We start from the raw sequence: 27,045 nt of genomic DNA, 5'->3' as shown, positions 1-27,045 counted from the left end.
GCCTTCCTTCCGCCCCTTCCTTCGCCTTCCTTCCGCCACTTCCTTCCGCCACTTCCTTCCGCCACTTCCTTCCTTCCTTCGCCTTCCTTCCAACTTCCTTCCGCCACTTCTTCCTTCCTTCCCCTTCCTTCCTTCCTTCCTTCTTCCTTCCTTCCTTCCTTCCTTCCTTCCTTCCTTCCTTCCTTCTTCCTTCCTTCCTTCCTTCCTTCCTTCCTTCCTTCCTTCCTTCCTTCCTTCCTTCCTTCCTTCACTTCCTTCCTTCCTTCCTTCCTTCCTTCCTTCCTTCCGCCTACTTCCTTCCTTCCGCCACTTCCTTCCTTCCGCCACTTCCTTCCTTCCGCCACTTCCTTCCTTCTTTCCTTCCTTCCTTCCGGCCATTCCTTCCTTCCTTCCTTCCCTTCCTTCCTTCCTTCCTTCCTCCTTCCTTCCTTCCTTCCTTCCTTCCTTCCTTCCTTCCTTCCTTCCTTCCTTCCCTTCCTTCCTTCCTTCCTTCCTTCCTTCCTTCCTTCCTTCCTTCCTTCCTTCCTTCCCTTCCTTCCTTCCTTCCTTCCTTCCGCCACTTCCTTCCTTCCGCTTCCTTCTTCCTTCCTTCCTTCCTTCCTTCCTTCCTTCCTTCCTTCCTTCCCTTCCTTCCTTCCTCCATTCCTTCCTTCCTTATTCCTTCCTTCCGCCCTTCCTTCCTTCCCCCACTTCCCTTCCTTCCTTCCTTCCTTCACTTCCTTCCTTCCTTCACTTCCTTCCTTCCTTCCTCCTTCCTTCCTTCCTTCCTTCCTTCCTTCCTTCCTTCCTTCCTTCCTTCCTTCCTTCCTTCCTTCCTTCCTTCCTTCCTCCCTTCCTTCCCTCCTTCCTCCCTTCCCTCCTTTTTTTTTTTTTTTTCTTCTCAACCAGAAGAAGTTTTAAAATACAGATTTTACCTTTTTATAACAAAAGGTTAGCCACAAATCAAGCCCTGACATTTTAAAAGACCTACTGGCTCAGAGCAATTTATTTTTTTTCCCTAGATCTGCTCTGCTCTCGTGTGTGCTGGAGACCCGCTGGGCGCTGCCATGGTGGTGCAGGAGGCCTGTGAGCAGACCCTGGCTCGGGCAGTGGTGCACGCCTGAATGCAGGCTCTCCCACACCCACCTGTGCTGCAGTGTGTCCTTCTGCAATGCCAATTACAGTGTTTCCAAGCTTGCAGGTGGAAGTTGCAGCAGTCTGTGATCCTGGCAAGGGGTGGGGGTTTTCTGCCAGGCGCCTGTCTGTGCAGTCACCTACAGGCCTGCTGTCACACTCTAGTTTGTAACCCTTTAAAACACCAAGATTCAGCTTCCACACGTGCACACAAACCTGCTAACAGCCTCCATCAAAAGTGTAACTTTCCAGAAAAAGTATGAAGTTGTTTGACAGCTGATGACAGTAATATACTATTTCAGTCAGAGGGTTCAAATGGTGCTGCTGAACATCACTGAGCAAAGCCCCTTAAAACACAGTGATCACAGAAATGTCACTGAAAAACAAAAAAGGGCACATCTACTGTAAATTGCAGTGATGATGTAAAGCAGTAGGACATTGCTGTATTCTTAAGCTACTGAAAGATAATAACTTATCTGGTCCCAGTCATAGCTCAGGTCTCTGATCCCTTTCATCTCATTACCCTGCTGAGCAAACAGTAAAGCAATTTCAAGTTTCAAAACTGATGCCCTGCTGGACTGGGGTAATGCCTTCTAAGATATAAAATGGAGCATGCTTTGAGTGTGTCACTCTTTACCTGCAGACTTTGTTTGCCTCCAGATGTGAAGTCGGGCACCTGTCCCTATCCCTCTGTTGTTAAAAGAAAGCTTGGTTGCATGTGGACAGCCTTTTACAGCTGTTTGAGAAGATGAAATCAGAGTAGGATGCTGAACGTTTTTTTAGCTTTATGGCTACAGTTGGAGACCAGCACGACACATTGAAAGATCTCTTTTGTATTCATATTTCAGCCATTTCAACAATGCTGTAGAAGAGTCGAGAGTTTCTGTGAAATTGCAGTAGGATGTCTTTTAAAACTGGCATGATTGATGAATGACAACAGGACATATAGTCACAGTCAGCGGCCATTACAGTTAGAAAGTCATTTGTGTAGTGGTTTGCTGTTCTTGGGTTTTTTTCCTAATGGAAAGGAATAATGCATAAGGCCAGGTTAGAAACAAATGTTATGGTCTTTTCAAGGTGGTAAAAGACTGGTTTTATTTTGATAATTAATAGATACCCAACATGTTCTTCGTCAGAATATTAGCCTTCCTCTTTCTAGCTTCATTGCAATGCAAATGAGCCATTTCTGGCTTTGAGAAAGTTACAAATGCATAAACGTATATAAAGCAAGGTATATACAAAGCATTGTATATAAAGCAAAGCCATTGCATTCTGCCTTCAGTAGAGAAAATCCCCTCACACCACTTTGAAATCCTCCATAAAAAGGCATCACACAGTCTAAGATCAGTTTGTCCTTGCAAAGAAAACTTGTTTTAAAAATCTATTTTGTCTTTAATAATTTCTTTTTTCCTTTCAGTGAACTTTAAAATGTACTGGAGATTGTTCTAAACTGAACCAAACAGAGCCTCAACCTTCACTATATGGGCTAAGAGATCCAGGTATAACTCCAGTTATTTTTATAAGTTATTTATTTTCACTGATTTGTGAGTTATTCCTTTATTTTAGCAGGCCTTTTGAAGTGATCTTGCTTTGACTAGGTGTAGAGAGTTGCCTGATATTAAGCTGCCTGTAAAAAAGCCTGTAAATATAAAAAGTCATATCTAGTGTCAGAACAGTGCCTGACTGTCATTGGTTCAGTTTGGAGTTCAGATTCCATCCAAGGAAAAGGAAATGTCCCTTTATCTTCTGTGTTGTAGACAGGTGGAATCTTGACTTTTTGCTTTCCCTTAAAACAGGAATGTTTTTGTCTTGTTCAGGTTTGTCACATAAAGCATTCTTTAAGGGGGACAATCTTCTGAACTTAAAAATCTCTGTTAGAGGAGAATCTCTTACAGGATCCACAGCTAGGTGTGCAAGCTCTTCAGACAGCTAGGCCTTTTTTGTGTGTCTTCCTGATTTTGTTATGAAAAAAATCACCTTACTGTCTATCATTGAAGAGATGCAGAGCATAGGGTTGCACTTGTGGTTAATTATTTTTTTCAGACAAATAACTAGATGAACCAAGATAGAGTGCAATTTTCAGCTGACAGTGGCCTGATGCTCTTTGTGTTTGGAGTTTCTGTAGTATGAATTAACAGTTCTGATCTTCTTTGTTGTGTCTGTGTTGAGTTTGAGACTTCCTTTTGTCCCTGAGCTGGCCATATAATTTTCAGGAATGCTTATGTTGCTATAGTTTAGCAATATCATGAAGAAGTCCTTGAGTACCAGTAGGAAGAAAAGAAAATGCTTTGTGGACCTCTCTGATGGAGAAATTCCTTGTGACCAAGAAGAGGGAGGCTGGGTACTGGTACTGGTTAATGGTACCGGTCTGAAATAGAGGTTGCTGTCTTCTCTTTGGAAATGAAACAACTGGGAAACAAACACCTCTTCTTGCTTCCTCTCAGGACAGACCTTGGACAAGAAACCTCTCCAAGGTCTGCTAAGGAATTAATCATTCATAAGCGTGAGATTTGTCTTCACCTCTCTCTCCTCAATCCCAAAAGAGGATTTTGTATAGCTGTGTATGGTTTATTTAGTCTTTCAAGTTTCACTTTAGCAAGAAAAAAAACTTCATAAAGGTTGTATCACCTTCATTTGGGAATCTTATCCCACTGGTTTGGTTGGAAGGATATTCTAAAGCAATATCCATGGGTACAAATTCTTTATGTTTCGTTTGAATCTTGTGACTGGTGTTTTCATGGGAATCACCTGACAGTTGGGCAGAATATGAGGGAGTGGATAAGTGGTGTCACAGAAGGAGGAAAAAAGTACAGCGGAAAAACTCTTTGTGAGAAAGCAAAAAAAAATTTGCATTTTGAAAATGACAAATTTTACTTCATATTCTCTGTGGACTTTGCTGGGCGAGCAAATGCTGCCAACAATGGCATCTGCTGCAGGACTGAGGATGTGGCTCTTGTGGCCAGGCACTGAATCCTTCCCTTTTATCATGTGTGGATTAGGTGCCTGGTGCTTTTTAATTTTTTTATTATTATTATTAATAATAAGGTAGAATGTTGGGTATTGAGAGTGCTTCTTTTAGACGGAAATAAAGTAGTTTAGACAATGCCAGAAGTGAAGCATATTTCCAAAGCAAAAACACAGCAGAAGACAGAGATCTGGTAAGTGCTCCCTCTCAGGACAGATTCTTTTTAAGCTGCACAGATGGCCCAGCCTCACAGCAGCAGGAGGATGGGAACAGCCCTGTGTTTCCTTAGGGTGCAAACAATGATGACAGCCTTCTCCAGTCCTTACAGCAGGCTGAGGGCAGACCTGGAGGGGAACCCACTGCAAACTGGGAAGTGTAAGGAATGCAGACAGTGCCACGTGAATACTTGCACAGTGCAAGCGGAATGAGCAGCTTTCTATTGACCATCCTGGTTAATGGAGGTAATATAGAACAAGGAATTGCAGGATTTCTAGGAATGTACAAGGCAGAAATAGCAAGCAAATCTGTAAGACTTCTGATTTGTCAGTCATTTGGCATTGTCTGAGAAAGTTAGCATGCTGTACACTGTAGTCTCTTCATAATGAATATGATGTGGGCACTGTGCCAGGATGCAATTATTCAATATGATGAAGCAAAATCCTATCTATTTATCCTGTTTATGCATCGAAACTCATGCGTTAATTTTATTTTCCCACATGCCAAATGAAATTTGATGTGTTCTACTTGAATATAATACTACAGTTTGTGGGATTAAATTGTACAAAAACATTTGCATATGATAAGTGTATTGCAGACTGTCTTTGAAATTCCTTAATGGAAAAAAACCAAAACTGGACGTTCTCTTATTACTAATGGAGCTGTGTAGATAGAAAAACTGAATTTCATACCAGTGAACTAACAGGTGGATTAATAATGCTATGATCTGGAACAGACAAGCTGGAATATATTGATTAGAAATCAGCAGTTTCACTCTGTCAGTACAATAGCTTAAGGGCAAAGTGATTTGGTTTTGCTTTTATCTACAATAGGGCTTTACATTCTTTACCAATTAGAGCATTGCTTCTTTTTTACAATGCAGAAAGTTGCTGACTTTTGAAAATGAACCTGCACAGAGCATGATCTGTGTGCCTTTTGTGAGAAGCTGCATTCTCTAGCTTCTGTACTGCATTTATGGGTCACAGTTAACCTGAATTCTTTTGTCTGGTTTCAAAGTAACTGTTAGTGTTAGCACACAGTGTCCATATCTGCTGGATGCTTTGCAAGGACTTGTTTTCCTTTAGTTGATAAATAATATAGCAATATAACTTTCATGGAGCATAAAGGAACTGAGTTTTGTTCAAACACATGGGAAGGCATTTGTGAGAAAGTTAAACCCAAATGTCTTAAGCAAATTACTTATAATTATGACTCTGTGTCATTTTTGGCAGCATCTTTCTCAATAAATGGTGTCTCCAAAATTTCCCTTCTGGCTTAGACTTAAGTATTTACATGAATTTAGGAATACAGTGAAATTAGTGTGTTTCAGTCCTTGGTGCCATTGTAACCTGTCATGGACAGTCACTTGCCTTTAGCTTAGTAGTTAGGATTGCTAAATGGAGCAAGAAGGATTCTGATCATATAACGGAGGGAAACCATACAGAAAATGGTGCAGTTCCATGAGCTCAATGAATTCCTGGCCTGAGTAGAGGGGCAGATTTAACTTGGACCAGAGAAAGAGTGAGTGTCTGTGTAGGGTATTTTTTTTTTAAAGTTGGGTGTATTTTTGAAGGTGTGTGTGGGTTTTTCCCCCAGAAACTGAACTTGACAGAGTTTTTCTGGCATTTTGGAAGGGAGTCAGGGTATTAAAAAAAAAAAAAAAAGAACTAAAAATCTGACTGCTATTTAGAGGCTTGTGCAATAGGGAATTTAAGCTGTATCTTCATGGGGTTTTTTTTATATGGTATGAATTTTTTCCAGCTTGAGTGAGAGTTTCTTATCGTGCTGTCGCAACTTACCCTTTTAGCTTTGGCACTTGTCTCCAGTGTGTCAGACAAGAGGAGTAAGTGGGGTTGCAAAGGACTTGCTTTCTCTGCTGTTTTTTTCAGCAGTGCAGCTCTAGTAGTGGGTCACAAGAAGTGTTGTGCTGCAGTGATGTTGTTGACCACCCTGAAATTTTCTACTAGCATAGCTTGGGAAAAGATTGCCATTCTCTAAGAGATCTGTAGTGAAGAAAATGAGTTTGATAGGTTTGAGTTTGCCAAAAACCCACACAACCACTTGCTTCCATCTCACTCAGCTTTATTTGAGGAAGCTGTAGCCTGGCTGTCATCTTTCCCTTTTCATCTGAGGGACAACAACACTGTAGTAGCTAGCTCACAGAATTTTTTGGACGCATCTCTTTGGAATTACAAATGCTGAATTGTGAAAAATAAAATGCCAGAAGCGCAGGGATGAAGTGATTTGCCAGGAGTCAGAGGAGGGCCAGGAGTAGGGGCAGCCAGCCTGTCCAGGGTCCCAGTCAGGTGTCTCGAATGCATGGGAAGGAGTGCCTAGCACTGATTTTGAAAGCCCTGACATCTACCCTCAGAGGTGAAAGTCTTGTGATGCATTTTCTTTCTTAGCAGCAGCAGGCAAGCCTCACAGTGAGGGCTGGAGGCAGACAGGAGCCCCCAGAAGCTGCTGTTGCTGGATAAGCAGCATAAACAGGTGTAAGCCTAGAGATACTTTGTGATGTTGTTCTCTAGGTGAGTTTTTTGTTTTAATGTGTTGGAGAAAACGTGCCAGTTTCCATGGGATGCTGAACAGTCAGACAACAGAGTACAGTAAAAAGAAGGAGTGATAAATAAATATGTTCACGAGCTCCTTCGTGAAGTGTCAAACATGCAGAGCTGGTGGGTTATTCATTTTCCTTTGTCAAATGTGGAGCTGTTCTTCTAAACAGCCAGCCACTTCATTGTAGTGCGAGGGAAGATGCGAATCTGATTACTGTGACATGTAGAAAATTCCACTGGCTTTTCTTTCATGTGTGGAGAAGACATCTCTGCTCTCAGGAGGAGAGGACACTGTCTCCCTGCTTGTGGAAACAAGTGCTTTCCTATGCAGCTGTTGAGAGTTCTATTAAATAAAAATTAAAAAAAAATCATGACCCGCCTTGCCACCAGTTAATCTTTTATCATTTTGTTTTTTATAGCTGGGCACTTCTGTCTATGGATCAAGGGAGAAAATTGTCTCTGTTACTGCAAACATGAATCTGAACTTCTGGACCTGAAAATGGGCTATTTTAATAAAATTGGGGCTTGAAAACTTATACAATATCCAATGCAGAATGAAAACACAAGTTTATTAGTTTGCCAGGTTACAGTATATACTTTTGGCAGTTCTGTTTCTAGATCTAATGTGTGAATATTAGAGAATAATAGCCATCTTACCTCTGTTACACTGTGAAGAGGAAAGGGGAATCCTGATTGGATATAAGAGTCTTCTATTACAGAAAGAATTGGAAATCACAATATGGAACAATATGGAATTCTATGATACACTGTAGGCAAATACAGTGTGAAAAAACTTCCTTAAATTATTAAAAAGTTAATAAAGGTAGAGCAAACGTACACAGATATTTCAGACTGAGGGGTCTTAGTTGGAGTTATGAATATATAAAGCAAAATAGTAGCTCATATTATATTTTCAGGCCCTTATATTCTCAATTCAACTTAAAATCCTGAAAATGTCGCTCTTCCTAATCTCTCCAAAGATGTGAAAATCCTGCAGTCAGTCACAGAAGTAGTAGCAAAATCTGCTTAGTGTATCCTTTTTCCCATGGGACCCCATATTTTGCATTCTAAAGCTGTTTATTGCAGCATTTCCATACTTAATTCTGGGTTTCTTGCATTTTTGGCAAGAAGGGTTTGTGGGAAGCTCCACAGTTCTGTCTGGAAGAACTTTCTCTCAGACTTCACTGGATGAGGGTGATACCTTGGCCAAGTATAATCTCATCAGCTATTTTCTACAAAAGAAAGAGCATTGTTGTACTGACTATAGTCCTGTTTTGATAGCAGTTTTGCCAGCTGATTTCAGCAGGCTCAGGAAATGCCTGTTGTGTAATGATCTGTACAATCAATGGCATCCTTTTCAAAATGTGAGCGTCTGTTTCAGACATGATAAAAACCTCTTTCTTTTGTTTTTCCCCCAAGTCTAATAGAAAATAATAGATTTGTTTTTCAGAAATTCCACTTGGAAACAATGACATGCTTTTTCAAAATGAGGTGGCTTTAAAAAGGGCAGCAAGTTGGTATATTCAGAAGTGGTTACCAGGTATGTGAATGTAGTTATGCAGCTGCTTTTATTTTTACAGACAACGTTGATAATGATTGATGGGCTCCACTGCATCTAATTACTGTGTCCAGTGACTCTGAAGATGGTGATCTGACTCCAAAAATAGCTGCCAGAAGTCAGAATTTCTTTTTGCCTTTTCCACTCTGTAATTCTTGTACATGACCAGTATAAACTTACTCATTATGCCTTCTGTGTCCTAATTAGGAGGGAAGGGCAGTGGGCAAAGTGTGGCTATAAATGAAGGCAGTTATTTAAAATATATTATTGTCATTTTGGTTGTCATTTGGTTGCCTAACAACCACATCTGAAGTTGAGTCTTACAAGTTACAAATTAGGATCATTAGTGAATTGTTGAAGTGCAAAAAGTTTCATCTACATTTTTCTGATGCAATAGATACAAAATTTTTATTATTTACTAACATTTGCTCAGTTTAAAACAGCAGAAAAAAGTCAGTGATAAGAAGGCACAGAATGGAATGGCATTCATTTTTACAGGGATTATACCAAAAATTTCACCAAATAAGCAGAAACTTGGAAGGACATTCAGTCCGTTTTGATTTTTGGTGGTGGGATTTTTTTTCCTCCACGTACTGCATTATTTTTTTTCCACTGTTATCTTTTCACCTTAATAAAGAGCTATGATTTAAGGAAAATATGCACAATAACAGTGGAAACAATTTTAAAAAATTGACAAGTGAAAGACAAATTTTTGAAGATTGTTCAGTAAAAATTACCCAATATGTAAACAATTTTGGTTTTTTCAGACAGAAAAAAACCCAAACAAACAAACAAACAAACAAAAAGTAATGCTTCCAAATTACAGGTGAAAATTTGAAGAAAATTTCATTAAAGCTTGTTCAAAATTCTTTCTGTCATGCATTTTTCTTTGTTTGGAAAACTTACCAACCTTTATACTTCTGTGACACAACCAGATACATTCAGTCGAGATGGCCATACCACGGCTCTGCACTCTGCCTCAAAGCTTTCTGGACCAGAGCATCAAGTGGGGTTGTTGCCCCTCTCTCTCTTACTTGGCATTCTTTTCCAGTAAGACTTTTGCAGATTGTGGCAATATATCAAAGTGCTCTGCCTGCAGCTCTGAAAGCATTTTGAAGCTCCCACTTCTGAAATATCCACACTTTAATTTTCTGGATTCTGAACTGCACTTTCAACTATGTCAGCAAATCACAGAAAAAGTGAATATGTTTAGAAATGGGCTTTTATTGTCTAATTTTCATGGTATTGTAGTGGTGGACACAGGCTGGGATGTGGGAGATTTTATTCCTGTTTCCCATGCTGCTCATCTCTTAATGGACACTGTTGTTTAAAAATTAAGAATCGTATCTATTACTACAGATTTAATATTTTTCAAGAGTCTGTAAGTCTGTAAATATTGGAGAGATAGATTTCCTCTGAAGCACTTCATGTACTCAAGCACTTCTTTATTTTTCTTCCTTTTTTTCTTTTTTTTTTTTTTTTTTTCTCTTTCATTATGAAGTGGCTTATTCTTCATGGTGGTACTTGCCAAGTTTCTAATCATATGATGAGGCAGAACAATTTTGTGGGTTGACTCTCCTGGATGTGTAAGTTACTTCTGCTTTGGATCTTCACTTGCTTTGGGAATTTTTTTTTCCATTTTAGAAACAAGATTTCATGGGTTTTCTCATTTCCCTAATGAAATGTATATTTTTGAAAAGTAAAGTATTAATGCTGACTGGAAAAGGTCTTGGCTTAGATTTTAATCAGTGGGTGGGTTTTTTTTCATTTTGGTTAGGTTTGTTGGTTTGATGGGGCTCTTTTTAAATTTTATTGTAGTTACTTATAAAACATCACATCCTGTTCCTTCAGTGCATTGGTGTACACATAATAGTAGTAGTAATAATAATAATAATAATGATGATGATGACTGCAGGTGCCAACTCACTCATTTGACAATTGTGAAATGCAGGTCTGAATTACACCTACAGGACAGAGGCTATATAGGGAGTTCACCAAGAGAGAAAAAAGAGTGCTTTTGTCTTCAGTGGACAATGTGATGGATGAAGAGGGTGATACCATAAATTGAGGGCAAGTTTAATACTTGGCAGGATTGTTAGACTTCGCCTCTGTGTACACAGAGTGTGAGGAGACCTTGGGAATGCAGTGCCTGCATTTCATAGGAGCTCACAGGCTGTCTGCCTTCTTCAGGCAAATTATGTTTGCACAGTTTGAGTATATTAGGTGCAGAAAGCATTACTATTGGCAGACTGGGGTTTGAAAAATTATGAATGTGGTAATGAAAACAAAGCAGTAGGAAAAAAAACCACCATTGCTGGTGACTGGCAAATGAACTTGCTTTGAAAATGGCACTCCAACAGAATCCTCAATTACTGTCTCTTAATTCTTGACTGTAATAGCAAATACTTAAAAAAAAAAGCACCCTGACTTTTTATAGCCAGGACTTGTGTTACTTGCAGGACTCTTTGATTTAGAAGTTGTGCAGAGGGACATGGAGGAAAAGAGAGCAGAATTAACAAACATTTAAATTATCCAAAGACTTACACACAAGCTTGCATGTATGCAGCAGTTCTTAAAAACAAAACTGAGGCCTTGTCTGTCTATCAATAGTTTTTTTTAATCTTATTCCCATTACTTAGGAGTATCTGGGGTTACATGTGAGACTTTTTGAACTGTTTTTCTGAAATCTGCTCTGAAACACACTTTAATATTCTGGTTCCTTTGTTCCTAATTGTTTTCTTGCCTTTTCAGTTATTCCTGAGATGGAGCAAGTATTACTAACATAAAGCAACTTTGACAGTTAACTGAAATTGTTTTACCACTTTAAATAGTCTTATCACTTTATTCCTGCTAAAATAGTCTTCATCTTTGGCAATTCATCTAAGAAAGATACTGTACCTCTCTGAGACCAAATTGGATGAGCTGCAAGTTCACTAAGTGTAAAGAATTCGCCTTTTTTGCATGTAGATACTTCTCTTTTGAGCACTTAATGATAAAGAGAATCTGATGGGTATGTTAGAAGGGTAGTTTCTAGTTTCACTTCCTGAACATTTTGCAGTTTTCTCTTTAAAAAAGACTTTAGAGTTCTACTTTAAAGATTATCCTTTGATTACAAGTCTGATCTGGCCTAAGGTCCCATGCTGAAGGTTCTTATCTTGGGCGAGGCTGTATTTTGTACTGAGGGTCAGAGCTAAAGCTCCTGCAGGTTCTCTTGATGCTGCCTCAGTGCCAGTCTGTTCACACCACATGGCCCAGCATTTGGTTCATGCTACCTTGGCTAAATGGACCCCTGGGATTTACAGAGTGGCTTCAGAAAACAGGAATCATATGCGAGATGTTTGCTTTAAATAGATATTTGCTTTAAAGGTTTCCACATTTTGATTTTTAAAATACTCTGCTTGAGGGTGTATTTGCTTGCAGGCAAGCGTGTATTATGTTTCTCCTTCTGGGGCAGGGGCTTGGTTTCTGTGCATGCACAAAACCCACAGGACTCATTCTTTAAGAGGTGCTCAGTTCTCCCTTGCTGATAGTATGGATCATAGTAGGTGTTAAAATGGTTGTCACCAGCTGCAGAGTAATGAGAATCTGGGTTCCTTGTGAAGTGGAATAATTTATATTCACCACCACTCCGAATGTGCCCTCAAGGTGACAGATTCAAGACTTCATGCATTAGGAAGCTGCGTAGTGCCAAAAAAAGGGATATGTTTAATAGAATAGTTATTCTTATGAGAAATGCATTTCGATGCCTTTTATCTTGCTGCAAACCCTTAAGTTGGAAAAGGATGCAAAGCTTGGCTGTTACTGTATCTGAGAATAATTTGCCTTGGTATGTAGAATTAGGCCTCATATATTGTTCAGGTTTGAATCCTAAGCAAAACCAGAATTCTGGGATAGATATGCGATCAAGTCCGTGGCTGCATTTCCCACCATTTCGTCATCAGAAACAGCTACTGCTTTAAACCGTGCCTGATTTCCATTGATGGAGAGCTTTATCTGAAACGGGAGCTTAAGAGACCTTTTTGCCTCCTTGATCTGAAACTGATTGCTGAGGGTGTGAAAAATGAGGGAAATTACCTCACTGTCCCCATCTCTGGGCGGAGTGATTTGGGCTTTGGCTCATCAATATTCATGTCTGTGGGGCAGGGTTGGCAGTCACCTGTGCTCATACCTCTGTCAGAGAGAGAGGGTGGGCAAAGGGCCCTGGGCTTCTGTGGTTTCTTTGTTTACATCCAAAATCTAGGGGCTGCCTTGATGTGGGGCAGGCTGCTGCCTTGCTTGTTCAAGCTGAAGAAAATAAGGAAAGGTGAAAGATGGAGGGATGGAAAGAGGAGGAACAGAGGAGGGAGGAGAAGCTAGAACAGAGGGAAGAAGTCTGTTTTCAAGTCATACAGGAGTAATGCTCCTAGGAATAAACACAAGATATTTATATTAATGTAAAGAGTACTTAGAAAGACCAGAATTTGTAGCATATTTGGAGTTTTTGTTTTGGCTTTGTTTGTTTTCGATAAAGCATTTGACTTGCAGTAGCAAATCAAATTCTCCAAGGAGAACAGTAACAGGAATGGAACAAGCAGAGAATTAAAACCTGGTCCCAGAGGTATAAAACCTCAATTTCACTTGTCACAGAATAGCAAGGGGGAATACACTATGCCTGGGGAAGAGTGAGCTGCTTTCTGTGTTTGTCATGATCTACAACAGCTGAAAAAAGGAATATTTTTCACTGACTTTTGAGGCAAGGCGAGAGGTTTATCAATACCAGCCAGAAGAACCTCTCAGTTGATAAAAACTACCCTTGAAGAACAACTTACCGTTTTAGAAAGCAATTCTGGGGTGTATTTGTTTTGGGGGTTTTCTGGCAGCCATCCCTCTGCTTCCTAGAATGGAACCGTTAGGGGATCATAAAATATTAACGCTAAATACAGACAGAGCGGACATTCACCAACCCATGCAAAGGTTTACTGGGCCTGTGCTTGGTTTTGAGAAGCTGTGAAGTTCTAAATATTTAAACTGAAAGAGATAAGGGGAAATGTGGAAAAACTGGTATTTGACATCATCAGAAAAAACTGCTGATCCACGGGTAAGAAGCTTAAACTCTCAAAAAAAAGTGGGAGAAAAAGGAGGAGGTAAAAACTATCCTTAAATGTTTAATTTTGTATTTTGAAAGTTAGAGTGTGAAGGATCTTTCACACTCTGTTGTGAAAGGGTTGTGCTGTTTTAGGGGGTTTTAGCTTATTAAGAAGGCTTTCAGCTGTAGCAAATTTAAAAGTGTTCATGCTGAAAATCGAATTAACTCATTCAAAAACAATAGCTTCCAGAAGTTTGAGTTCTTTTCACCTCTGACTTCTTTCTTCTCTTTCTTTCTCTGACAAACGCACACAAAACATGCACTCCATCACCTCAGGATAGTGAAAAAGGTTTTGAAATTCCAAACAGCTTTCTCTTGAGAAGTTCTGGTTTTGAAAAGAATGCCTTTGCAGAGTTAAATTCTTCTGAACTTTAATGGCTCTATGTAATTGCAGCATGTTCTCTGCTATTTTACATTATCTAATTTTAGGTGAAGTGTCTTCATGGCCCTGGGGAGGACATTTCGCAGTCTCAGTGCAAGCCTACACTTACACATATTCTATGCTTGAGCCTAAAAAGAAAAAGACAAAAAAAAAAGTGAGCAAAGAAAATGTAACTGCTGCAATTTTAAGATTGACAACTAGTTGGTTGCTGTCACCTAATTTTTTTTTTCACTGGTAGTGTAGGAGGCAACTAACTGAACAGCAGCATTTAGCACATTGCTTCAAGGATCAGAGATCAGTGTCTGCAGCCTGAGAAGTTTCTGTGGTATAGGCCAGTGAAGGCTGTGATGGTGACACAGTCATTTATTTCTGTGTGATTTTTCTTTCTTTTGGTTTAGAGCATGACACTTTTTAAATTATACTAAACTTATCGTAATTGAAGGTGCAAAGGCACCTGTTCCCGGAAATTTGTACTGATTTTAAATAGTTTTTCCTTCACACCATGGATTGATTGGTCTGTGTGTGAATAAAGGATACTTTTGTAAGATTTTATGGGTAAAGGACTAATTTTCCATCTGTTATTCTACTACTGGATCATGATAGCAAGTGGACTCTCATTCCCACCTCTTCCCTCCTAAAGTTTTCCTTCCCCTTCACTTTTGTGATTATCATAATACCTGGAGGACGGCAGGTTTTGTAGTCAGATGCCATCTTGGTAAATGTGAGTGAGACAGTGAAGGCATTTGGTGTTTTTAACAGATATTCTTCTAAAGTGGTTTTTAACAGATATTCTTCTCTGTGTGCACCATTTTTCTTTGAGTGTGGGGCTGGTGAAAAAAACTGCTCCCACAAAAGCATTTCTATTGGCACTATTATGCCTTCAGAAACAGAAGAAAAAAGCCTTCCTGCATTACATCCACTGAAGGATGGTCAGAGATCTGCTACCACCCAGAAGGAAATGAAAGCATTACCATTCTTCTGGTCTGCAAAGACCATGTGCAAAGCATCTTGTGTTGATGATAAGGTTGTACAAAATGGGTTTGTAGAATTATATTTCATGCTTGTCTTAAAGCCTTTGTTCCCAGTGTCCGGTGGCCACATAATCTCTGTCTCTTTTGATTTTTGTTAAAGTTCCCCTCACAATGCTTTCATTCAAAAGCTTTGTGATAGGAAGGTATGCATTCCAAAAGCTAGAAAAACCCAGGAAATTATCAATTGAGGAGTATTATCTTAAAAATAATAGTTTTCAAGTAAATATTGTAAGCTATTATTATCTCTCCCATGATTTTAGACTGCATATATGTAGTTTGTCACTTCTTACCCAAGGGTCGTTGAAAGTCCCATTTTAAAGTTGTTCTAAAATATTTTGGTTTATGTATAATTGTCAGGTTTCGTGACTTAAGGAGCAAAATCAGTAACATCAACCAAAGCTAAAATTGGTGTGGAAAATGCAGTGGACAAGAGAATTGATTCAAATTGAAGACAAAATTAGTGAGGTGAGATCAAGTTAAAATATGATGGAAAATAATACAAGGTGCTGGGTATTACCAAACTCTGTCACCCCAGTTAGTGAATATTCAGTGTTTAGTAACTCTGGAAGGAAATCAGAGAAGTTGAAAAGGAATAACCATTTCAGACTGATTTTTTTTTTAATTAATCAAATAATGGGTTGTTTCCTCTTATCCTTCTGCAGCCTATATACAGCATATAGGAAATACACCTCTTAAGCAGAGCCAAGAGGTTATTTTCTAATCTGTCTTAACACTTTAGTCAACACACACCAGCTGCTACTCTGGTAGAAATTATGTGAGCAGTGCCAGTCATCTGCTTTTTTTTCAAGTAATTCCCTTTCAACCTTTGAGCAAAATTGTTACATACACGTGCCAGTACCTGCCCCTTTCTCCTGCATACCGGCCCTTCTGATGACCCTCTGAGTCCTTTGGTTAGTGACCTCAGTCTTTATCAAGAAGAGGAGATGATGGTGAGCCATCAGCACCTCAGTTCTGTAATTCTACCTCTTTGAATTTCTTTTTCAAAGAAATCATCAAATGGTTTGAGCTGGAAGGGACCTTCCAAAGGCCCTCTAGTTCAACTCCCCTGCCATGGGCACAGATATCTTACAGATCAGGATGCCCAGAGCCCTACCCAGCCTTACCTTGAGTGTAAGTGCAGGATGAGACACCCACCACCTCTCTGAGCAATCTGTGCCACTGTTTCACCACCCTCATTGTAAAATAATTTCTTTCTAATTTCTAATGTAATTTGACCCTCCTTCACTTTAAAACCACTATCCCTTTTCTTATATCAACAGCCCCTACTAAAATGTTAGTCCCCATCTTTCTTATAGAAAGGTCACAGTAAGGTCTCCCTGGAGCCTGCTCTTCTTCAGGCTGAACAATCCCAACTCTCTCAGCCTTTCTCCATAGGAGAGAGGCTCCAGCCCTCTGAGCATCTTTGTGGATGGACTCACTGGGACAGGTTCACATCTTTGCTGTGCTGGGACCCCAGAGCTTGAGGCAGCTCTGCAGGTGGGTTTTCACCAGACTGGGGCAAAGAGGCAGAATCCCCTTCATCCTCTGCTGCTCACAGTGCTTTGGATGCAGCCCAGGACGCGGCTGAGCTGCCGGCACCCATTGCTAGGTCATGTCCTGCCTCCTTTCCCCCAAACCCCCAAGTCTTTTCTCCTCTGGGCTGCTCTCAGTCCATTCCGTGGGACTGACCTGACCAAGGAGCAGCATTCTGTATTTGGCCTTGGAGACCTTGATGAGATTCCCAAGGGCACATTTCCTGAGTTTGTCCAGGTCCCTTGGATGGCATTCTGCCCTTCAGGCCTGTCAGCCTCATCACTTATCTTGGTATTACCTGTATTCACTGAATTACATCCAATCTTGTGGATTTATTAAAATTTGCCGAGATGAGTTTGGAGTTTGTTTTTAGTGTGCGTGGCTTCACTCAGTTTAATAGCAGAGCCCTTTCTCTGTAGTGGGCCATTGACTAAGGCACATTTGTATCCTCTTGTTAATGAATGTTTTAAAGCTCAGGTGTGAATTGGGGAGGTGACCCAGTTCAAGGTGGAGCCCTGCTACATCTCTGGGACTCTGCTTGGCTGGCAGTTGTGAATGGGGTTTAGACCCACCTTTATTTTGTAGTCTAGCAGTACATGCTAGTGTGGATCTTGCCCTTCATTATATTTCATTTCACCTTTTCTACATTCTTTCAAGCCTTGTGCAAAATTATTGACTTTCACATTTCAAAAGTTTTCCTTATCACGATATCTTATGTTTGCAGATGTATTCTTCACTGTCTTGGCACCTTATCTTTTCTGTTTCAGTGAAACTTTTCTTGCACTGCTCTGGTGATTAATGCATGCCTTTCTTTTTAACCCTTTGTCTGCTGTTTCTTCTGGCATTTTCCCTATCTGCTTCTCTCTTCCCTCCACTCACTTAGATTCATGTCTTCCTCATGCAAATCCCAATAGTTTTGTTGCAACACTCCTTCTGAAAATGTGTTTGTTTTTTTTTTAACTGACAGGTCTCTGCTTGCTTTTGGTCCATGCAGAGATTTTGTCCCTGTCAGAAGAATCAAACTGACCCAAGCATTCAGATGAGCTTTGTTAGATCCATTATTAGTCTGTGTGTTAACACAGAGCTCACTCAGGGTTTAGCTACAAGGTTTGGCTCCTGTTCTCAGCAAACATGTGCAGTTGGTTCCTGCAATGACCTAGGTGCCCTTAATATGATTTGAGTTAGTGATATTGAAAAGTGCTGATTGACTGTTAGCAGTCACATGAATTTTTGAAAACAGCTTCTAGAACTTAATTTGTCTTCAGGTGATTTTGGTGGGTTACCTGCACTGGCAACAATCTGCTAGATTATTCCAGGGAAAGCAATGTTCAGAGAAATGCAAACTTCTTTTGATCAGAGTTTATTCCAGTCATACTTACCCTCAACAAGCAAACACATCTGTAGGGAATTAGAGGCCTTGATTTTAAAGCCTGTCTGACTTTTGTGGCACATTCCTATCAGTCGTTGCTGTGGCCTTAGAGAAGGTGCAACAAAAGGCAATGCCAAAGACAGAAGTTGTGAATACCTTTGGTGTCTGACTGGTTCAGACTGTACAAACTTCAGAAGCTGAAGTTTTGTTCAAAGGAACACATCCTGCTGGTACCGCTTGTGTTGATTTTTAGTGATGTTTTCACATAAGAATGATGAGCTAAAATTGTCTAAGGTCTGTGAGGAGCCCTTCTAAAAAAGTTCTATGTATTGAAAATGTTTTAATTTTGTCTCTTGCTTTCTAGATAATACAGATTAGGGCTTCCTCTGAGAAGAATTCTGGACAGAGAGATACATAAATCAAATTGTCTTTTCCTGCCTGTTATGAAACCTTGCCTGATGATAAGGAACATGCTAGTTTAACAGTGGAATGAATTTTATTCTTCTGACAGCAATGTCTTGATAAAAAGAAAATGGAAATCTCACCCAAATTAAGTCTCTGAGAGACACTGGCAGCATGCAGACTGCTCAACTATTGGTGCAAAATCATGGAACTGCTTCTAACTACATCTTTGAGTTTTCTGATTTTCTGTAAGTCCTACTATGTCCACAAATCATCACTGAGAGAGACTCAAAGATAATTTGAAAAAGCAGTGTCGAGTATTAGCTTGTGAGAGTGTATCTGCAGATGTCTTAAACTGGCTGGGAGGCTAATTTTGCACCATGTGGAATCACAGAACTGTTATAACTGGGGGGAACTGTAACGCTCAGGGACATCTTCCACTATCCCAGGCTGCTCAAAGCCCTGCCCAGCCTGGCCTTGGACACTTCCAGAGATGTCGAGTCCACAGCCTCTCTGAGCAGCCTGTGCTATGGACTTACAGAGAAGAATTTCTTCCTAATACCTAATCTAAGCCTAAATCTACTCCTCTTTAGCTTCAAGCCATTGCCCCTTGTCTTGCCACTCCATGCCCTTGTGAAAAGTCCCTCTCCAGCCTTCTTGTATTACTCCCTTTAAGTCATGAAAGGCCTGTCCAAAGCCTTTTCTTCTCCAGGCTGAAGAGGCACAGGTCTCTCAGTTTTTCTTCATAGGAGAGGAGCACCAGTGCTCTGATATATACAGTGGCCTCCTCTGGTGTCATTTCAACAGGCTGGGGACCCCAGAGCTGGAATTGTAATGTATGTGGATGTCTGTGATGAAAACCATACACAGAAGGCGTTGGTAGCCCTTTTAGCTTTCTGTGAGAGATGCTAACGTGGTTACTTTCTAATTTTTTATATATTTGTATGTCCACTGAGAGTGGGAGGGCTGTCAGCTATGTGCCTGTTCACTCAGGTTGAGATGAGAAAAGGCTGTAAGTTTGTGTCTGTTAGCAAGCATTGCCCTCTCTGGTTCTGTATGTTTGGTATGCTTAGCTAGATCATATAATCGTTAAGGCTGGAAAAGATGTCACAATTCCAAGTGTGCTGAAATATTTCCAAAATTTTCCATGCTAGGAATGTATTATATATTAAATCTGATGCTTGTCACAAGTTCTCTTTCTTAGATTTCATCCTGCTACTTGTTATCACCAGCACCCTAAATACTTAAATTTCTTTTTTAGAAGCTGTATGTGTTGTTTGGTGTTTTGGAGCTCAAATATCTCTTTGCAAACAGCCCTGAAATGAAAAGATCCTTTTGGAAGTAACTCTCATCAGGACAAAGCTGCAAATTTAGACTTTCCAAATACTTGGAAAGCACTATCGTATGTTCCTCATCATTTGGGGAGGCTGGCTGTGTTTAGCTGTCACAGTCATTTTTTTATGAGCAAGTGCCTCCTGTTGTGATAACTGCTCTATTGCTTATCATGGGCCTCTTTAATGCCAATCATTATTAGTGAGAGCTTTTCTCCACGGGACCAAACTCAATACAGTGGATCTTCTCCTCCCCACTGTCATCCATCTCCCTGTCAATTTCCTGCTGGCTTTTTTCCTTTGTGCCAGGATGTGCAAGGAGGTGGGATTTGGAAACACTCCAGTTTTGTCGGTAGGAGCAGGTAAAAATGCTCAGCTACTGCATACAGGGAGAGGTCCTCTGGGCCCAATTCCTGTTCATCAACACTGAGAGAGTGGTTTCACACTCATTAATACCAGATCAGTGCAGTATGGATTGCAAAGCAGTGGGATATTTGGGTAAGGTGGGCCTGTGGCTGCTGAACACACTGAATGCACAGTCTGGCCTTTCTGTGGCTTTTTGTCCACTGAAGAAGGACAGGCAGCACTTGGTTCAGAATGTAGCCAGCCTGCAAATGTAGTTAACCAGTGATCTTCTTTTTAACAGTTCTTAATTACAGCTGTTCTTAGGGCCTGACCAATGCATGGAGACAAAGCTCTGGAACCTGTGGTCCAGGGATTGGGGGGCTGAGAGCTGAATTTCTAGTAAAACTGAGGCATAGTCTTAGCTGTTACTGAACTCTGTTGTTTACGGAAGTGCTGTCCCTGCCTTTGGTGACTGTACAGTTAGATCACCAGTGCTTTGAAAAATCCAGGCTTGACCATTTTCGTGGCAGCTCTGCTCTCTGCAGGGATCATTAATGCATCCAGCTGCAGGAGGAGCAGAAGCATCTCCCAGTGGATGTACTTGTCACTGGCAGTGCAGGGCAACAACAAGTGTCTGTGCTTGGACACTTCTAAATGATGAGCAGCTGGGACCAGCTGGGGATTAAAATGTCTCATGGGCACCTCAGGTACCTGGTCTGCAGAGTTTAGATGTCCTTTTTGGAGAAGTGGACACTGGCTAAAGCACCTTTTTGTTTTGGAGGAATCAGGGTTAGTCTCTGCTCTGTTGGCCAAGATGCCAGCTGCTACACAGGTGTTGGTTGTTCCTTCTCCACTGAAAATGGGAAGCAGATGCATAATGATGGCTGTTAAACTGAGCTGTATTACAGGATTGTTGCCTGGTTTTATAGATTGGATAATACAGCACCTCATGATTCCACTGGAAGCTCTGAGGAGAAATGTGCAGTTCTTATAACCCCATCATCTCAATCCCTCAATATAGTTGGGTCCAAAATTTTATTTTTATTTTTACCTTGAGCAGACTCTTCTGCAAAGTTGGATAAAGAATAGAAAAGCCAGGAACATCTGTAAGAGAGAGGTCAGAAAACAGGTATACATGCTCTTGGAGTACCAGAGTGGAAGTGGAAGCTTATTCATGCAGCTCCCTAAATGGTCACTTCCTTGTTTTTCATTGGAAAAGAAAGGCCACCTAGGGATGTGGGTTATACAGTGGTACCAACTCTTGGAATTCTGATTCTTGCAGGAAGAGCTGTCCTGGATATTGTCCAGGAAGTTGCAAACCTGGCAGAAAAAACACTACTGTCCTGTGAAGAAATCAGATGTGCAGGTGAATTGTGGTAAACAGGGCAAGAAACTTGCAACCAGAAGGACAGAAAACGAGAGGAAAGATGAGGTAGAGCATGTAAATTGGGAGAGAGTAAAATTTAAGATCAGTTTTGCAGCAAAATAAATTAAAAGTTTTGTGAATTATCAAAAAACCTGTAAGCAACTCCACTGTGAGATTGTGGAGCTGAGGTGGGAAGTTTTGAGTGCAGCACTAAGGAAATGCAATGCCTCACCCAAGCTGTTGCCAAAGCAGTGGGGTGGACAGAGACCTATGGCTTGACCCATTCCTCGCTTAGAAGAGCAGAAGTTCACAAGTTCTGCTGTTCCTGTTAAGGAGATGCTGAAATTCTTCATTGAGAATTTTGGAGCACTCTTTGCTGCTGGAATTAAAGAAGAAAAATATGCTGGAATTAAAGAAGGTGCGATGAGAAATACAGGGTTGTCCCTTATGAAACTACTGAGCTGACCCCAAAACTTTAAGCAGGCTTGCCTGTGAAATTGGGCCCTTGAAATAAAAATATGTGCTCTGAAGGACTTCTTAAATGAAGTATTTGCCTTGACATGGCTGGATGAGAAAATGCTGTGCAAGCTTTCCCTGCAGCTGCTCAGTGGGTGACTGTAAAAGCAGAGTTAGATGTATCCCCTGCAGCCACAAATCATGGTTCTGAGGAGGCACATTGGCTTCTGCAAGCTTTAGAAGTAATATTAAAATGTGAGAGTTATGTTGGAAGAAAGGCCATGTGCCAAATAAAAGCGTATTTAGGTCAGGAGAGATTCTCAGGCTCTGTCTGTGGTCTATTAAACCTGTGGTCTCCAAAGCAGGGTGCATGCACGTCAAGGTGTGCATAAAACAGTCCACTGAGGTGTGGAAAAACGTGGGTTTGTGTTATTAATAAATTTTAAAACTATGTTTGTTTTATCTCTAGCTTATAGTTTTTAATTTTTCTGTATGTTTTACAAGTTGCATAATATGTTAGGATGGTGGCACCTTGGGAAGGTGGGGGGACGTCTCAGATTTTTTTTCCCCTGGTACTGTTTGCAATTGCAGAAGTTTGGAGATTGCAGTGGTAAACCACAGATGTAGCCAAGATCTGTGTGCTGCACATAGAACAGCTGTGGTGAATGGTCTTGCATCTAATTTTAGGACTTGGAAATATGTGAGCTACATGGCCTGAGGCAGAACCCTGGTAAGAAAAATAGGACTCTTTGGGAGGAAAACAGATGATTATAGGCTAAAGAAAAATCCTAGGGCTAGGAAGAGACAAAGAGGCTGTACAAACTGCTGCCTTTGCAGCGTGCATACGAGGGGAAGCAGGTTGTGGCAGGTACCTTTGCTTAGCACAAAGGCTGTGGAGGGAGTGGAAGCAGCAGGGCAGTGCTTCAGCAAATATCATGCTGGGGCATTTGGAGGAGGGGGAATCAGCACAAGAAAATAGATAAAACCCAGTGCCCCCAGTCTCTCAGTCCCAGCCGACAGCCCATCTCTCGTCTTTCTGGGGCTCACACAAAATTTGATGCTTACAAAAATTGATGCATTAAAATGAAGATGCTGGGGAAAGCCTGTGATTCTGGCAGTATTGAGAGTTCATCAGGAATTAGAGGTCCCAGGAGCAGCTGCATAATGTTATGTTTAAAAACCACTGGAGAGCGGGTGCAGAGAGTGACACCTGCTCTTAGGACAGCTACCCTAAGGAGGCAGGTAGTGAAAAAGAATGAGGGGCTGAGGACTTGCTCATAGCAGGGAAAGAAGGGATGCACATACAAGATGGAGCAGCCAGGGTGCTGTATTTGCTGCAGTGTATAATCCATTCCAGTGCCATGGGTATTAATGATTTGGCATTTCTTGGCTTTTCTTATCCCTGTTCCTGTTTTGTTTGTGCTGTCACCTATGCGAGCACAGTGGTGCAATGTTTTTATTATGTCAGTTATTTTATTATGTCAGTTCTCATGGTTGAGGTGACAGGAGAAAAATATGAACTAAGGGAAGCAGAGAAAGAAGATCAAATTTGAAACTGCATTATCTCCAAATCAGAAAATAATTTTCTTTGTAAGAATATGTATATTTCATACTATTAATATTGATTGTGCTTAGTAGATTAGGGAATACAGTATTTCAATGTGTTTTTTTTTAATGTGTTTATACATACCTAGAGAAATAACTCCTGTGCATTTATAAAATGTGATGTTTTGAGCACTAGAAGCAGCAACTGCACATACATCACCCAAATCTAGAACTGCTTTCTGTGATAATCTGAGTTTTAACAGAGTGCATAAGTCCTTCAATGTTGTGAATGGGTTAACTGTACCTTTGTCTAACACTGTCTTTGGGGTATTTTAAAAAAGCAGTGTATAAATTGGTGGCCCTTGGATGGGCAGAAAAATAACAATTTTTTTTGTAAAAAACAGTTTCCTCTATGCAAAAATGCTGTATGTATGTATGATACGTAGCCTTACACCAATTTGCTGGAAATAATTTTTCCATTTTTAAAGAGCTAATCAGTTAATTTTTGAAAATTAGAATAATGGTGTTTTAGAGGTGAGAGCTGTGCATCAGCAGGAGAGGACTATTAAACAAGACATGATGTTCTGATGGTCTGCTTAGAAGGATGGCAGCAAACAGCACAGGACATGATGGTATATTTTATATGCTTCTGTCAGCTTTTAGTGTTCAAATGACTGTTTAATCATATTCTGACCAAGTCAGATTGCATGCAAAATTGTTCCCTTTAGTTTCAGCCATAGTCTCTCATGCAATTTGCAGGCTCCAGTAGCATTTGAGTTTATATGAATTTGTATGAGCACACACTCATGCTGGTGTGTAAGTGTCCACAAAATGCTACAGGCTAACTTTCCATATACAATTGACCTGGAATAGGTGCATGTCTCATTAAAACTCTTACAGAATGTGATTTCAGTAACATCACACTATTGGAATGAACATTAAGGTCTCAGCTACAGGAAATTTGGAATTTGTCTTTGTGGGCTGAGCCACTTTAATTGTAACAGCCCAGTTGTTTGTGTAGACTGTATTGGCTTTAAAAATCAAATGCCCAATATCTCAAACAATGTCTGTGTGAGCTTCTCTGAGGCCTCTATAGGTGTCATGAGACAAAATTGCCCAGGGAAGAGCACAGACCTCCAAGAAGACCAAGACTTGGCCCTAATGAGGAGCTTAAATCCATAGAAGCATTTGCAACAGCCTTGCTGGATTTATAGGTGAAAAACCATGTTTTTCAGTCTATCAAAATCTAGGGCATCCTTATCCATCAAAATAGGTTTGTGGCCTTGCATCCAGACAAATGCTATTGCCTTTTCTAGTAGCAGCACAGGTTCTGAAATAATTCTGTGAAGACAAGGGTTTGTCAGCTCTTGGTTGTCAGGGCTTGCCTGAGGCTTTGTTCTGCTCTTTTAACTCTTGCAGCAGTTGTCTGAAAGAGTGGCATTACCTAATCAATTTTAGCTTAAGGTTGCTTTTATATGCTTGTATAATTCAGTGCCTATTTTTATAATAATCCTCATCAGTTTCTCTGCCTAATGGGTAGAACTAACAAGTCTCTATTCTTTTAAAAATGAACTTTCTGAATGGCAGCATGGGAAAGAGCATACATGGGACAATAGGCAGAGGCCTGAAATCTATGAACACAAGGTGGTACCAGAGCCAATCAAGCCACCAGCAGCCCCCCCACCCACCAAGGAGGCGTTGAGTGGACTAAAGAGGAGCAAGCTCTCCCCATCAGCCCTGGTGCCTTTCTCTTGGAGAAAACCTGTGCCATAACCCTCTCTCCTACTCCAGATAAGCAGGATTCACAGAGGAGTCTGTGGATAGCATAACAGTACAGAGAAGGGAGAGGTCTGTAAATTCAGAAATGTTTTTGTTACAATTTGCTGTATTTTTTTATAGTAATAAATCGATTTGGACTAATAAGTAGTTCTTTTATTTAAAAATGTAGTAGTCTAACAATAGGTTCTTAAATTCTTGGCTTTCCATCCAGGGAGTGTTTATGAGGCCCACATAAACTGCATGTGCTGTGCTCAGTACTGTCCTTAGAAGTGGGCAAATTTGGGATATGGGGATTATACTTGATGGGGGTTATACTTCCCTTGGCTGCATAATGGACATAGATAAAGAAAAGAGGAAAGCAAAAAAAAATTTTTTTTCATTGCTATTAAGGAGAGCTTCTACCAAGGTGTTTTGTATGAGGGAAAAGAGCAGGTATGCTAGAAATCCTTTGTGTGTCTTGGCAAGGGATGAAGGTGGAGGTTTATAAACCAAGTGAAGCAACAAAAGATCTGCATGAGATTGAGCTTGCTGCTGGATTTGCAGGAGTCTGTGCAGTCCTTGTGTGTCCCTAAGAACTCCACTGCCAATATGAATTCCAGAATATAAGAGGAGCAAGAGGCCCTGCCCCTGGACCTCGTCGCCAAAGGCTACACTGTGGAGAGGCAGTTGTTTGTTTACTTTCATAATATTACAGCTTGCAATCAATACTCACACAGTTTGCTGAGCCCTGAGGGGACAAAATGAATGGCTTTTTCTTTCTATTTGGAGTCCACTGGCTTGTGCCTGTTACATGACTCGTTTTTAAACCAGCTCACCATGATTTTGAGAGGAAATTTCCAATGTAGAATTCATTCCCTGGAAAAAAAATCAGAAATAAATAGAACCATGTTAATCGCCTGATTTTCATCCCCTTACCCTGTCTAGCATTGCTGTGCTCTGTTCTTTCCCATGCTCATCTCAATATTTCTGCCTGTTGATCTTTATACTGAGACCTGTGTGAACACCCTCCAAAGTGTTGGCTTCCTAAGCTGTCATAGAAGGGCAGTGGGAGGAGAGGGGTTTGGAAATTTACTCACAGATGTCCATCTGAGGCCTGAGAGTAGCTGGCACTTTGCAGAAGCTTCATCCCTGCACTTAAATGTGTGGATCAGCAGCTTGCCTGGGCTTAGGCTCAGCAGATGTGGCATACAAGAGCACCATGCAGCACATATTTTTGAAATACATTTTTAATATTGGGTTGGCATTCCCAAAATTAGTTCTGTGCAGAGCTGTGAAGCTCCATTATAAATAAAAATATTTCTCATTCTTGCTAACACATAAGCATCCAATTGGTTTTTTTTAATAGCTCAATAGGTTTCAGTAGAACAGTTGGCTAAGGAGGTTTTGTAAAGAAAAAAACAAAACCAGTTTTCTGGAGTAAAATACAAATTTTCTGAATTAAGAAAATGCCTTTGAATATTTTTTTCTTATAATACAGTATTTTAATAATTTTAAAATAACATATTAAATTATCTTCAGCAAAACCCTGCTGGTTTTGGGAGGGTAAGGGTAGAGTGTTTTCCAGAGTCTATTGTATTGATAGACAAAATTTTCAGTCTTGTGTTTTTACATCACAGGGAAAAGCTGTGGTCTGTTTTCCTCTCCTACCCTCCATCCCATAGGAGTTTTCCTGTAGTTCATCCATTTTTCCTCTCTTCTGCACCATTGCATTGTTACCTGCTGTGTTCTTGAAGTTTTCTTTTGCTTTCTTCTTTCCCTTCAATGTCTCCCTCCTTTTTCGCCAGTTAAGAGCCTGAGGCGGAGGCTGCTGGTTTTCTCCTGTTGAAATTGTTCAGGTTCCTCAATGCCTGTTGGTGCTTTGCATGGGGACTCACCAAAGAGAATTTAATTGGTTTCAGAGGGTAAAATTTGGTCACAAGCCCTTCATGATAGTATCCCAAATACCTACAGGATCTTCGGTCTCCAGCCAGAACT

At 40.5% G+C, this 27,045-nt stretch overlaps 1 protein-coding gene across 5 annotated transcripts in view; it reads left to right on the top strand.

Moving 5' to 3' along the window:
- Positions 1–27,045, top strand: part of PLPPR1 (phospholipid phosphatase related 1) — a 120,460-nt gene that overhangs the window by 24,277 nt on the left and 69,138 nt on the right. Inside the window, exon 1 of one of the 5 annotated variants that reach the window (XM_030968434.1) lies at positions 2,302–2,612. The exons of 3 other annotated variants lie outside the window; for them this stretch is intronic. The gene's annotated coding sequence lies outside the window, so the exon portion shown is untranslated. Of the gene's footprint in view, positions 1–2,301; positions 2,613–9,972; positions 9,994–27,045 lie in introns of those variants that run through there. One more of the 5 variants, XM_030968433.1, reaches the window with a different exon arrangement.

The sequence above is a fragment of the Camarhynchus parvulus genome, chromosome Z, assembly GCF_901933205.1.
Source record: "Camarhynchus parvulus chromosome Z, STF_HiC, whole genome shotgun sequence".
In the NCBI taxonomy this organism is placed as follows: domain Eukaryota; kingdom Metazoa; phylum Chordata; class Aves; order Passeriformes; family Thraupidae; genus Camarhynchus; species Camarhynchus parvulus.
This window is presented reverse-complemented; position numbering and strand designations above follow the sequence as displayed.